This window comes from Nerophis ophidion, linkage group LG15 (assembly GCF_033978795.1).
Source record: "Nerophis ophidion isolate RoL-2023_Sa linkage group LG15, RoL_Noph_v1.0, whole genome shotgun sequence".
NCBI lineage: Eukaryota > Metazoa > Chordata > Actinopteri > Syngnathiformes > Syngnathidae > Nerophis > Nerophis ophidion.
The window spans coordinates 1506996-1520109 of NC_084625.1; the positions used below are offsets into that span (position 1 = coordinate 1506996).

General features: G+C 41.0%; 1 protein-coding gene across 1 annotated transcript in view; it reads right to left on the reverse strand.

The window, feature by feature from the left end:
- Positions 1 to 13114, reverse strand: part of LOC133569077 (zinc finger protein 438-like) — a 111075-nt gene that overhangs the window by 8850 nt on the left and 89111 nt on the right. Inside the window, 1 exon segment of the mRNA XM_061921213.1 lies at positions 11204 to 11245. The gene's annotated coding sequence lies outside the window, so the exon portion shown is untranslated.

The window sequence follows — 13114 nt, forward strand, 5'->3', positions numbered from 1 at the left end:
TTATGTTCTCAAACTTGTTCTAAGACTGGCCTATGTTCTTAAACTTGTTCTAAGACTTGCTTATGTCCCCAAACTTGTTTTAAGACTCACATTTGTTCTCAAACTCTTATGTTGTCAAAGTTTCAAACACTCGCTTATGTTTTGGGACTTGTTGTAATACTCACCTATGTTAACCAACTCTGTTTTAAGACTTGCTTATGTCCTAGGACTGGTTCTAAGACTTACTTATGTCCTAAGACTTGCTTAGGTCCTAAGTCTTGCTTATGTGCTAGGACTGGTTCTAAGACTCTCTAATGTCCTGGGACTGTTCTAAGACTTTTTGTGTCTAAGACTTTTTCTAAGACTTGTTTATGTTCTAAGACTTGCTTATGTTCTCACACTCACTTATTTTCTCAAACTTGCTCTAAGACTTGTTTATGTTATCAAACTTGTTCTAAGACTTGTTTATGTTATCAAACTTGTTCTAAGACTGGCCTATGTTCTCAAACTTGCTCTAAGACTTGTTTATGTTCCCAAACTTGTTTTAAGACTCACATTTGTTCTCAAACTCTTATGTTGTCAAAGTTTCAAACACTCGCTTATGTTTTGGGACTTGTTGTAATACTCACCTATGTTACCCAACTCTGTTTTAAGACTTGCTTATGTTCTAGGACTGGTACTAAGACTTACTTATGTCCCTAAGACTTGCTTAGGTCTAAGTCTTGCTTATGTGCTAGGACTGGTTCTAAGACTCTCTAAGACTTGTTTATGTTCTAAGACTTGCTTATGTTCTCACACTCACTTATTTTCTCAAACTTGCTCTAAGACTTGTTTATGTTATCAAACTTGTTCTAAGACTTGTTTATGTTATCAAACTTGTTCTAAGACTTGTTTATGTTATCAAACTTGTTGGAAGACTTGTTTATGTTATCAAACTTGCTCTAAGACTTGTTTATGTTATCAAACTTGCTCTAAGACTTGTTTATGTTATCAAACTTGTTCTAAGACTTGTTCATGTTATCAAACTTGTTGGAAGACTTGTTTATGTTATCAAACTTGCTCTAAGACTTGTTTATGTTATCAAACTTGCTCTAAGACTTGTTTATGTTATCAAACTTGTTCTAAGACTTGTTTATGTTATCAAACTTGTTGGAAGACTTGTTTATGTTATCAAACTTGCTCTAAGACTTGTTTATGTTATCAAACTTGCTCTAAGACTTGTTTATGTTATCAAACTTGCTCTAAGACTTGTTTATGTTATCAAACTTGTGCTAAGACTTGTTTATGTTCTCAAACTTGTTCTAAGACTGGCCTATGTTCTCAAACTTGCTCTAAGACTTGTTTATGTTCCCAAACTTGTTTAAGACTCACATTTGTTCTCAAACTCTTATGTTGTCAAAGTTTCAAACACTCGCTTATGTTTTGGGACTTGTTGTAATACTCACCTATGTTACCCAACTCTGTTTTAAGACTTGCTTATGTTCTAGACTGGTACTAAGACTTACTTATGTCCTAAGACTTGCTTAGGTCCTAAGTCTTGCTTATGTGCTAGGACTGGTTCTAAGACTCTCTAAGACTTGTTTATGTTCTAAGACTTGCTTATGTTCTCACACTCACTTATTTTCTCAAACTTGCTCTAAGACTTGTTTATGTTATCAAACTTGTTCTAAGACTTGTTTATGTTATCAAACTTGTTCTAAGACTTGTTTATGTTATCAAACTTGTTGGAAGACTTGTTTATGTTATCAAACTTGCTCTAAGACTTGTTTATGTTATCAAACTTGTTCTAAGACTTGTTATGTTATCAAACTTGCTCTAAGACTTGTTTATGTTATCAAACTTGCTCTAAGACTTGTTTATGTTATCAAACTTGTTCTAAGACTTGTTCATGTTATCAAACTTGTTGGAAGACTTGTTTATGTTATCAAACTTGCTCTAAGACTTGTTTATGTTATCAAACTTGCTCTAAGACTTGTTTATGTTATCAAACTTGTTCTAAGACTTGTTTATGTTATCAAACTTGTTGGAAGACTTGTTTATGTTATCAAACTTGCTCTAAGACTTGTTTATGTTATCAAACTTGCTCTAAGACTTGTTTATGTTATCAAACTTGCTCTAAGACTTGTTTATGTTATCAAACTTGTGCTAAGACTTGTTTATGTTCTCAAACTGTGCTAAGACTGGCCTATGTTCTCAAACCTGTTCTAAGACTTGCTTATGTTCTCCAATTGGCTGATGTTCTTAAACATGTTCTAAGACTCGCTTATGTTTTCAAACTCGTTTATGTTGTCAAACTTTTCAAAGACTCGCTTATGTTGTAGGACTTGTTCTAATACTCACCTATGTTCTCAAACTTGTTTTAAGACTTGCTTATGTCCTAGGACTGGTTGTAAGACTTGCTTATGTTCTAAGACTTTATGTTCTCACACTAACTTATGTTCTCAAACTTGTTCTAAGATTTGTTTATGTTGTCAAACTTGTTCTAAGATTTGTTTATGTTGTCAAACTTTTTTGAAGACTCGCTTATGTTGTCAAACTTGCCTAAGGACTTGTTTATGTTGTCAAACTTGTTTGTAAGACTGGTCTATGTTGTCAAAGGCAGACCTTCCTGCAAGTCTTTGGAGAGTGGAGTGTCAGGTGAAAGTCCTCCAACAGGACAATGAGGCTCAGGAGGACTTTTTATAAAGAATGCAGAGCAGAGAGAGGAGGAGAAGAAGGAGGAGCAGACATACTATCTACCGAAGCCAGAAGGTGAGAGGTGAGGAACCATGTTGATGTGGGGGGGGGGGGGGGGGGGGGGGGGGGGGGGGGGGGGGGGGGGGGGGGGGGGGGGGGGGGGGGGGGGTGGGGGGGGGGTCAGAGTTCACCAGGAGGGCGCACGTGTGTGTGTGTGTGTGTGTGTGTGTGTGTGTGTGTGTGTGTGTGTGTGTGTGTGTGTGTGTGCAGGCCATGCATGTGGAAGCATGGCCGCCATGTAGAAGCAGCAGGAGAGATGAATGAGGGCAGCAGTGAGCAGCAACAGAGGAGCAGACTTGAACAACATGCTGAGTCGGCTTAAAGTTGCAATAAAAACAAGATGGAGAATTTCACTTGAGAAGTTCCAAAAGATGTTCTCATGTGTGTTTCTTATTATTATTATTACTGCTGCCATCTTGCTCACTCAGGACTAAGGCTGGCCATACATGGAATGTACTAGATGTATGGAATGTACTAGATATATGGAATATAGTGGACATATGGAATGTACTAGATGTATGGAATATACTGGCTTATGGAATATGTACTAGATGTATGGAATATACTAGATGTATGGAATGTACTAGATGTATGGAATATACTAGATGTATGGAATGTACTAGATGTATGGAATATACTAGATGTATGGAATGTACTAGATGTATGGAATATACTAGATGTATGAAATGTACTAGATGTATGGAATGTACTAGATGTATGGAATATACTAGATGTATGGAATGTACTAGATGTATGGAATATACTAGATGTATGGAATGTACTAGATGTATGGAATATACTAGATGTATGGAATATACTAGATGTATGGAATGTACTAGATGTATGGAATATACTAGATGTATGGAATGTACTAGATGTATGGAATATACTAGATGTATGGAATGTACTAGATGTATGGAATATACTAGATGTATGGAATGTACTAGATGTATGGAATATACTAGATGTATGAAATGTACTAGATGTATGGAATGTACTAGATGTATGGAATATACTAGATGTATGGAATGTACTAGATGTATGGAATATACTAGATGTATGGAATGTACTAGATGTATGGAATATACTAGATGTATGGAATATACTAGATGTATGGCAGGTTGGTCTACAGAAAATGACTATGTGGTGATATTGGAGTATACCTTCTCACACAGTTACTTTTAGCTGCTGGCATTACACTACAGGCTCCTTCTTGTCTCTCCTTCTCACAGACAGCAAGCACACCTTCTTACATACCTCACATACTGTCACCTCATATACTGTCACCTCACATACTGTCACCTCACATACTGTCACCTCACACCTCACATACTGTCACCTCACATACTGTCACCTCACATACTGTCACCTCACATACTGTCACCTCACATACTGTCACCTCACACCTCACATACTGTCACCTCACACCTCACATACTGTCACCTCACATACTGTCACCTCACATACTGTCACCTCACACCTCACATACTGTCACCTCACATACTGTCACCTCACACCTCACATACTGTCACCTCACATACTGTCACCTCACATACTGTCACCTCACATACTGTCACCTCACATACTGTCACCTCACATACTGTCACCTCACATACTGTCACCTCACATACTGTCACCTCACATACTGTCACCTCACACCTCACATACTGTCACCTCACACCTCACATACTGTCACCTCACATACTGTCACCTCACATACTGTCACCTCATACCTCACATACTGTCACCTCACATACTGTCACCTCACATACTGTCACCTCACATACTGTCACCTCACATACTGTCACCTCACACCTCACATACTGTCACCTCACACCTCACATACTGTCACCTCACATACTGTCACCTCACATATGTCACCTCATACCTCACATACTGTCACCTCACATACTGTCACCTCACATACTGTCACCTCACATACTGTCACCTCACACCTCACATACTGTCACCTCACACCTCACATACTGTCACCTCACATACTGTCACCTCACACCTCACATACTGTCACCTCACACCTCACATACTGTCACCTCACATACTGTCACCTCACATACTGTCACTCACATACTGTCACCTCACATACTGTCACCTCACACCTCACATACTGTCACCTCACATACTGTCACCTCACATACTGTCACCTCACACCTCACATACTGTCACCTCACATACTGTCACCTCACACCTCACATACTGTCACCTCACACCTCACATACTGTCACCTCACATACTGTCACCTCACATACTGTCACCTCACATACTGTCACCTCCCACACCTCACATACTGTCACCTCACATACTGTCACCTCACATACTGTCACCTCACACCTCACATACTGTCACCTCACATACTGTCACCTCACATACTGTCACCTCACACCTCACATACTGTCACCTCACATACTGTCACCTCACATACTGTCACCTCACACCTCACATACTGTCACCTCACACCTCACATACTGTCACCTCACATACTGTCACCTCACATACTGTCACCTCACATACTGTCACCTCACATACTGTCACCTCACACCTCACATACTGTCACCTCACACCTCACATACTGTCACCTCACATACTGTCACCTCACACCTCACATACTGTCACCTCACACCTCACATACTGTCACCTCACATACTGTCACCTCACATACTGTCACCTCACATACTGTCACCTCACATACTGTCACCTCACACCTCACATACTGTCACCTCACATACTGTCACCTCACATACTGTCACCTCACACCTCACATACTGTCACCTCACATACTGTCACCTCACACCTCACATACTGTCACCTCACACCTCACATACTGTCACCTCACATACTGTCACCTCACATACTGTCACCTCACATACTGTCACCTCACACCTCACATACTGTCACCTCACATACTGTCACCTCACATACTGTCACCTCACACCTCACATACTGTCACCTCACATACTGTCACCTCACATACTGTCACCTCACACCTCACATACTGTCACCTCACATACTGTCACCTCACATACTGTCACCTCACACCTCACATACTGTCACCTCACACCTCACATACTGTCACCTCACATACTGTCACCTCACATACTGTCACCTCACATACTGTCACCTCACATACTGTCACCTCACACCTCACATACTGTCACCTCACACCTCACATACTGTCACCTCACACCTCACATACTGTCACCTCACATACTGTCACCTCACACCTCACATACTGTCACCTCACACCTCACATACTGTCACCTCACATACTGTCACCTCACATACTGTCACCTCACATACTGTCACCTCACATACTGTCACCTCACATACTGTCACCTCACATACTGTCACCTCACACCTCACATACTGTCACCTCACACCTCACATACTGTCACCTCACATACTGTCACCTCACATACTGTCACCTCATACCTCACATACTGTCACCTCACATACTGTCACCTCACATACTGTCACCTCACATACTGTCACCTCACATACTGTCACCTCACACCTCACATACTGTCACCTCACACCTCACATACTGTCACCTCACATACTGTCACCTCACATACTGTCACCTCACATACTGTCACCTCACATACTGTCACCTCACATACTGTCACCTCATACCTCACATACTGTCACCTCACATACTGTCACCTCACATACTGTCACCTCACATACTGTCACCTCACATACTGTCCACCTCACACCTCACATACTGTCACCTCACATACTGTCACCTCACATACTGTCACCTCACACCTCACATACTGTCACCTCACACCTCACATACTGTCACCTCACATACTGTCACCTCACACCTCACATACTGTCACCTCACACCTCACATACTGTCACCTCACATACTGTCACCTCACATACTGTCACCTCACATACTGTCACCTCACATACTGTCACCTCACATACTGTCACCTCACATACTGTCACCTCACATACTGTCACCTCACATACTGTCACCTCACATACTGTCACCTCACATACTGTCACCTCACATACTGTCACCTCACATACTGTCACCTCATACCTCACATACTGTCACCTCACATACTGTCACCTCACATACTGTCACCTCACATACTGTCACCTCACATACTGTCACCTCACATACTGTCACCTCACATACTGTCACCTCACATACTGTCACCTCACATACTGTCACCTCACATACTGTCACCTCACATACTGTCACCTCACATACTGTCACCTCACATACTGAACCTTTTTGTATCGGAATATTTTTGTAACTGAACCTTATTTGTGACTGAATGTTTTTTGTATCTGAACCGTTTTTGTAACTTAACCGTTTTTTTTGTAACTGAACCTTTTTGTACCGGAATATTTTTGTAACTGAACCTTATTTGTGACTGAATCTTTTTTGTAACTGAACCTTATTTTGTAACTAAAACGTTTTTGTGTAACTGAATATTTTTGTAACTAAATATTCTTCAAACAACCTTACTTGTGACTGAACCTTTTTTGATACTGAACCTTATTTGTAGCAGAACCTTTTTGTAACTAAGACGTTTATTTTGTATCTGAACTTTTTTGTACCGGAATATTTTTGTAACTGAACCTTTTTTCTGACTGAATCTTATATGTGAATTTTTTTTTTTGTAAATTAACCTTTTTAAAAAACAAAAAAAACAAACCTTATTTGTAACTCAACCTTATTTCTTACTGAACTTCATATGTATTAAAAGTTTTAAAACGCTCCAAACGACAATCAATCAATCAATCAATCAATCAATGTTTACTTACATAGCCCTAAATCACTAGTGTCTCAAAGGGCTGCACAAACCACTACGACATCCTCGGTAGGCCCACATAAGGGCAAGGAAAACTCACACCCAGTGGGACGTCGGTGACAATGATGACTATGAGAACCTTGGAGAGGAGGAAAGCAATGGATGTCGAGCGGGTCTAACATGATACTGTGAAAGTTCAATCCACAATGGATCCAACACAGTCGCGAGAGTCCAGTCCAAAGCGGATCCAACACAGCAGCGAGAGTCCCGTTCACAGCGGAGCCAGCAGGAAACCATCCCAAGCGGAGGCGGATCAACAGCGCAGAGATGTCCCCAGCCGATACACAGGCGAGCAGTACATGGCCACCGGATCGGACCGGACCCCCTCCACAGGGGAGAGTGGGACATAGGAGAAAAAGAAAAGATACGGCAGATCAACTGGTCTAAAAAGGGAGTCTATTTAAAGGCTAGAGTATACAAATGAGTTTTAAGGTGAGACTTAAATGCTTCTACTGAGGTGGCATCTCGAACTGTTACCGGGAGGGCATTCCAGAGTACTGGAGCCCGAAATGAAAACGCTCTACAGCCCGCAGACTTTTTTTGGGCTTTGGGAATCACTAATAAGCCGGAGTCCTTTGAGGCAGATTTCTTGCCGGGACATATGGTACAATACAATCGGCAAGATAGAATGGAGCTAGACCGTGTAGTATTTTATACGTAAGTAGGTAAAACCTTAAAGTCACATCTTAAGTGCACAGGAAGCCAGTGCAGGTATATATGTATGTATATATGTATATAAAGGTATATACAGTATAGGTATATATGTATGTATATATGTATATAAAGGTATATACAGTATAGGTATATATGTATGTATATATGTATATAAAGGTATATACAGTATAGGTATATATGTATGTATATATGTATATAAAGGTATATACAGTATATATGTATGTATATATGTATATAAAGGTATATACAGTATAGGTATATATGTATGTATTTATGTATATAAAGGTATATACAGTATAGGTATATATGTATGTATATATGTATATAAAGGTATATACAGTATATATGTATGTATATATGTATATAAAGGTATATACAGTATAGGTATATATGTATGTATATATGTATATAAAGGTATATACAGTACAGGCGTAATGTGATCAAACTTTCTTGTTCTTGTCAAAAGTCTAGCAGCCACATTTTGTACCAACTGTAATCTTTTAATGCTAGACATGGGGAGACCTGAAAATAATACGTTACAGTAATCGAGGCGAGACGTAACAAACGCATGGATAATGATCTCGGCGTCTTTAGTGGACAGAATGGAGCAAATTTTAGCGATATTACGGAGATGAAAGAAGGCCGTTTTAGTAACGCTTTTAATGTGTGCCTCAAAGGAGAGAGTTGGGTCGAAGATAATACCCAGATTCTTTACCGTGTCGCCTTGTTTTATTGTTTGGTTGTCAAATGTTAGAGTTGTATTATTAAATAGAGGTCGGTGTCTAGCAGGACCGATAATCAGCATTTCCGTTTTTTTTGGCGTTGAGTTGTGACTGAACCTTTTTTTGAGTTGTGACTGAACCTTTTTTGATACTGAACCATTTTTGTAGCTGAACCTTATTTGTAGCAGAACCTTTTTGTAACTAAGACGTTTATTTTGTATCTGAACTTTTTTGTACCGGAATATTTTTGTAACTGAACCTTTTTTCTGACTGAATCTTATATGTGAAAAAACATTTTTGTAAATTAACCTTTTTAAAAAACAAAAAAAACAAACCTTATTTGTAACTCAACCTTATTTCTTACTGAACTTTATATGTATTAAAAGTTTTAAAAACGCTCCAAACGACAACAACTTTACTTTGAGGCCCTTTTGGCCCCCAAATGCCAGAAGTTTGAGGTTTAAACTGAAGTACTTTGAGAAAACAAGTCAGTGACGTTACACAACACTTTAAAGACATCAGACGTGTGCAAGTCACATCAAAGCAGGCGCCAGCACAATTAATGAGTTCGTTAGCGTCAGGACGTGAGTGCTAACGAGGGGGGGGGGGGGGGGGGGGGGGGGGGTGAAAAGATGCAGCAGAAGAATACTCAACAAACTGATGAGTGGAATGTTGGCCATGAAAAAACAAGATGAGAGGCAGGTCTGTACTAGATGGACTAGGACTAGGACTAGGACTATGACAATGACAATGACTAGGACTATGACTATGACAATGACTAGGACTGTGACTGTGACTATGACAATGACTAGGACTGTGACTGTGACTATGACAATGACTAGGACTGTGACTATGACTATGACAGTCATAGTCACAGTCATTGTCATAGTCATAGTCACAGTCCTAGTCATTGTCATAGTCATAGTCCTAGTCATTGTCATAGTCATAGTCATAGTCACAGTCCTAGTCATTGTCATAGTCATAGTCACAGTCCTAGTCATTGTCATAGTCCTAGTCCTAGTCCTTGTCATAGTCATAGTCACAGTCACAGTCCTAGTCATTGTCATAGTCATAGTCCTAGTCATTATGACAATGACTAGGACTGTGACTATGACTATGACAGTCATAGTCACAGTCATTGTCATAGTCATAGTCACAGTCCTAGTCATTGTCATAGTCCTAATCATTGTCATAGTCATAGTCATAGTCACAGTCCTAGTCATTGTCATAGTCCTAGTCCTAGTCCTTGTCATAGTCATAGTCACAGTCACAGTCCTAGTCATTGTCATAGTCATAGTCCTAGTCATTATGACAATGACTATGACTATGACTATGACAATGACAATGACAAGGACTAGGACTAGGACTAGGACTATGACAATGAATAGGACTGTGACTATGACAATGACTAGGACTAGGACTAGGACTATGACTATAACTATGACAATGACTAGGACTAGGACTATGACAATGACTAGAACTGTGACTATGACGAGGTGCCGGAGAAAGCTTCATGTTGCAAAGTCTTGCCTAAGCTTTTCATCTGCGGCTAAATCCCCAGCAAACACAGGAGGAAGAAGGAAGGAGGAGAGGAGGAAGGAGGAATGAGGAGAGGAGGAAGGAGGAAGGAGGAGAGGAGGAAGGAGGAATGAGGAGAGGAGGAAGGAGGAAGGAGGAAGGAGGAGAGGAGGAAGGAGGAGAGGAGGAAGGAGGAGAGGAGGAAGGAGGAAGGAGGAGAGGAGGAAGGAGGAAGGAGGAAGGATGGCAGGAAATAGACAAAAAGTGGCTGATGTGTGGATAAATGAGCTATTTTTATAACCAGGTCAGCGGCAGCTGAGGGATTTTTCCTCTCCTGGAAAAATGAGAAAACACAAGCTGTGATGTATTCTCTTGTGCTTTGTGACCTCTGTCACCTGGGGGGGTCTTCACCTGTCCCCATCCCTGTTGCTATGGCAACTGACACGCCGACATGGACACGTGAAGAAGGTCCGAGTCGGTCAAAAAGGTCAAGTTAAAAAAGGGGGGAGGTGTCCAAAGTTCCTCTTTTAGTTGGCCGTGACACATTGGAAGAATGTCATTAACAAAAGTAACAAAAAAGGAGAAATGGGAGCAGAAAAAGTTGCGATGTTGACTCAAGTAAAAGAAACTTCTTTTTTTTTTTTAAACACATCACTCCAAAAAATAATAATGAAGCAAAATCAATGTTGTTATGAATGATTGACAGATTTAAGGCCACAACTTTACCTGTGGGTGGTGTCCTCCTCATTCATGATGCTGCACTCTGCCCTGCAAACACAACACACATTTACTTACTGCCCTGCAAACACACTCCTGTTTACTTAATGCCCTGCAAACACAACACACATTTACTTACTGCTCTGCAAACACAACACACATTTACTTACTGCCCTGCAAACACCCCCCCCTGTTTACTTACTGCCCTGCAAACACCCCCCCTATTTACTTACTGCCATGCAAACACAACACACATTTACTTACTGCCCTGCAAACACCCCCCCTGTTTACTTACTGCCCTGCAAACACCCCCCCTATTTACTTACTGCCATACAAACACAACACACATTTACTTACTGCCCTGCAAACACCCCCCCTGTTTACTTGCTGCCCTGCAAACACCCCCCCTATTTACTTACTGCCCTGCAAACACACCCCCTATTTACTTACTGCCATGCAAACACAACCCACATTTACTTACTGCCCTGCAAACACCCCCCTGTTTACTTACTGCCATGCAAACACTCTCCCCTGTTTACTTACTGCCCTGCAAACACCCCCCCTGTTTACTTACTGCCATGCAAACACAACACACATTTACTTACTGCCATGCAAACACTCTCCCCTGTTTACTTACTGCCCTGCAAACACCCCCCCTGTTTACTTACTGCCATGCAAACACAACACACATTTACTTACTGCCCTGCAAACACACCACACATTTACTTACTGCCATGCAAACACAACACACATTTACTTACTGCCCTGCAAACACACCACACATTTACTTACTGCCATGCAAACACTCTCCCCTGTTTACTTACTGCCCTGCAAACACCCCCCCTGTTTACTTACTGCCCTGCAAACACACCCCACATTTACTTACTGCCCTGCAAACACCCCCTGTTTACTTACTGCCCTGCAAACACACCCCACATTTACTTACTGCCCTACAAACACACCTCCCACCTGTTTACTTACTACCCTGCAAACACCCCCCCACCAGTTTACTTTCTGCCCTGCAAACACACCACACATTTACTTACTAGCCTGCAAACACCCCCCCGTTTTACTTACTGCCCTGTAAACACACCAAAAATTTACTTACTGCCCTGCAAACACCCCCCACCTGTTTACTTACTGCACTGCAAACACCCCCCCACCTGTTTACTTACTGCCCTGCAAACACACCCCCTGTTTACTTACTGCCGTGCAAACACACCCTGTTTACTTACTGCCCTGCAAACACACCCCCTGTTTACTTACTGCCCTGCAAACACACCCCCACCTGTTTACTTACTGCCCTGCAAACACACCACATATCAACTTTCGCATCCATATGGCAGGAAAATGGCAACAACTAGATTTGAAAAAGAACATGTCACACAGAACTTTCAGCAGTTTTGTTGTTTTATGGAAGAAAAGGTCATCTTCCTTCAACTCATTGAATATGAACAAATATCAGGCAGACCAATAAGATGAAGAAGAATGAGGTCACATGACATTAAGAAATAACTTTGTCCTATGTGGGCTCAGGTGAGCACACCTTTTAGTAGCAAGTAAACAAACAAAGACTCCTAATTAGTCTGCAGTAACATATTGTGTACTTTATACACCTATTATTAATCAATTATACTTATTATAATATTGAATGATTATTATTAATCGTGCGCCTCTGCGTCGATGATGGTCAAAGCCCCGCCCCCTCAAGGCTTTAAACCAATGGGAAGTCCCGAGTGTGTTTGGTCGTGAAATTGTTCAACGATAAATCCATGAAAAGAAAAAGAGGTGAAACATCTCTCGCTTGCATGAGAGCAACACACACACACACACACACACACACACACACACACACACACACACACACACAGTCGTATGAAATCAAAGAGTGAATTATTCATCACACACACTTGATGCTCC